Source organism: Rhagoletis pomonella, unplaced genomic scaffold (genome assembly GCF_013731165.1).
Source record: "Rhagoletis pomonella isolate Grant_MI unplaced genomic scaffold, Rhpom_1.0 Rhpom_scaffold_00006, whole genome shotgun sequence".
Classification (NCBI taxonomy): domain Eukaryota; kingdom Metazoa; phylum Arthropoda; class Insecta; order Diptera; family Tephritidae; genus Rhagoletis; species Rhagoletis pomonella.
Genome location: NW_023458560.1, coordinates 7,616,776 through 7,619,311, shown reverse-complemented (window position 1 = coordinate 7,619,311; position 2,536 = coordinate 7,616,776).

Genomic DNA, 2,536 nt, shown 5'->3' with positions numbered 1-2,536 from the left:
TCGAACTCCGTCAGACAAAACTTCAAAATGATAATATAAAATTTCGATCTTCCTTTTATTTGTCCTCAATTGGAAAAAGTATTTGTAAAGTGCAGAAAAAAGTGTGTTTGTATGAGGATATTTATTTAGAAACTTGTCTGCATAACTCCTGTATTACTTTTCAACTAGTTTCAGTTTAGATTTTTGTAGCTAGCTAAAAGTTATACATTTCATAGAAATCCAGCAAAATAGCTAACTACAAGTTGGCTATTTTTTATCAATTGATATTTTTTTTTGCAGGGTTACGACTTTTGCATTTCAGCGACGATGTTTGTTACGTCTTTTTGCATTTCAGGTGACGATATATCTGAGAATATTTGTAGGTATATAAAACTATAATTTATAAGAAAGGCGAATGTAGTAAAATATTTAGTTTTTTAATAAAATTTTTTTTTGAAACAAATCTGAAACGCATACACATAATTTCGAGCAAATAATGCATGAGAACAAATAATGTCTAAAATTGCACGAACGCTATACACTTATACATACATGCTTATACATATCCCTGCAGTACGGGGGAGCGATTACAGGACTGACGAATCGGTAGCTACCTTGCGTGATTTATGGGCGCCCTCTGTCGTAGTTTTTCGCGATTCTGCTTCCGACGGGTTCGACTCTGCACTACCACGGGTTAATAGAGTAGCTACTAGTAGTACTAGTTAGCTAGGCTAGTAGCGGTTCAAAAATAGCCGTTGACTCCAGCAGTACTGGAGGGATATTTCTCAATTTCAGTGTTCTGGCTAACGCGACCGTAAGCATTATTTCGTGTCCCATATTAATTGAGATTCCTGGCGTCTCGTCCAGTTGTAAGCCGGCGAATTATTAGGCGAATCTTTCAACAAAACCAAGGTGGCACCTTCGCACATTTTCACCCGTATAAATAAATACTCATATAAAACATTGTACGCACATACACTCGTGCTGGGTGTGTATATTAGTCCACCGATGCATTGAGCTGCGCCAAGTATGTAAACATGTTGTAAAAACCGCTGCGCCGACAATTCAAACATAAATTCAACATGAAATTGGCTGTTAAGCTGGCAGTCCAGGAAACGTTGAGTGCAAGGAGTACCCTGTTGAATTAGTATGGAAGAACATCTTTAACTGCAATGAAGAAAGTTGCAACAAACTATTGGCGCTGGAAGTAGTGGACAAAAAAGCTAAAAGCTGCAATTGCAATTCTTTGCAAAACAGCCGCTAGTTTATTTGACTAGCCAAGGAATAGCGAAGACAGCGTCAATATCGCTTGTTTGTTGCCGGTTGCCGCTCTCAGATTGCCGGCTGGTGCCTGTTGACTCTTGACTGGCGTTTGTCGTTTGCCGGTTGACCAACAGGCCAGCGAATACATGGCAAGGCGGTGGTGAATCGATTGCCGTCATTGCTACCGCTAGCTGTCTTGGTCGCGGCAAGCCAAACGTAGACAAGCGGGCGAGATATCAGTATCGCGAAACACAAACGACCCATTAAGCGCAATAGTCGTAAAAATCAAGGGTTATAAAGAAAATTAACTGCATAGCTGAAAAGTCGAATGTCTAAGGAGGCACAATGTCCGCACAACTGTAAAAGAATGCTTAGCATGACATGGAACAACAAACATGGGCAGCAGCCATTCACTAAGACAATGGCGCAGATCAAAATAAAGAGAAGAAACATGAGTTTCTTGAGGCTACATAGTGACTAAAGTCGAAAAGCTCTTGATTTTTACGAAGAAGCCACATACCCCATAAAAACCGTGAAATCATGGCCAATAGCATTAGTAGCCGCCGTAGCAGAGCGCGGTAAGGATTTTGCGAGGTTGAAGGTGGTGGCACAATAGCACGGAGCTGTTTTTTGTCACCACAGACGTCACCAGAGTAGACAGGCAGAAAAACAAACAAACAGATGAGCATGCAGACAGGCATACAGGAAAGGAGGCAGTTGAATGCAATTGGCCACCGTAGTGTAGTTGTGGAGATTGCGGCATCTGGTCAATAAAATGTTCCATCTGATAAACCACGTTTGTTTGGACATTTTCTAGGATTCAGGTTAATGAAAAGGGCGTAGCGTGTTACATCCATTGTATGCCAACTATGTAATATTACAGATATAAATTGTTCTTGGTCGGAACTCAAATTATGAGTATTCTTCTGTCAGATTAATGCCTGGATTATAATACACGGGGCGGAACGTAACAAATCGAAAACAAGTCTGTTGATTGTAGATAACCAATTCGCTACGTTCCATCACAGAATAAACAGTATGCAGAAGACGCACGACGTACAAATTTATTTTTCTTCGGCGGACGTAATATTATAACCCGGACCAGAGCAGAGAAGTTAACATCATGTCCACTATGAATAACATAGCGACCCGGAACAGAGCAGAGGATTTAACATCACGTCCACTATGAATAACATGAAGTTAACATCTTGTCATCTGTGACGAAGGTGTTGATCGAAATTTCACGACAGCAACTTTTAAAATGAAAAATAATTAAAATTGTGATTCTTTTAAA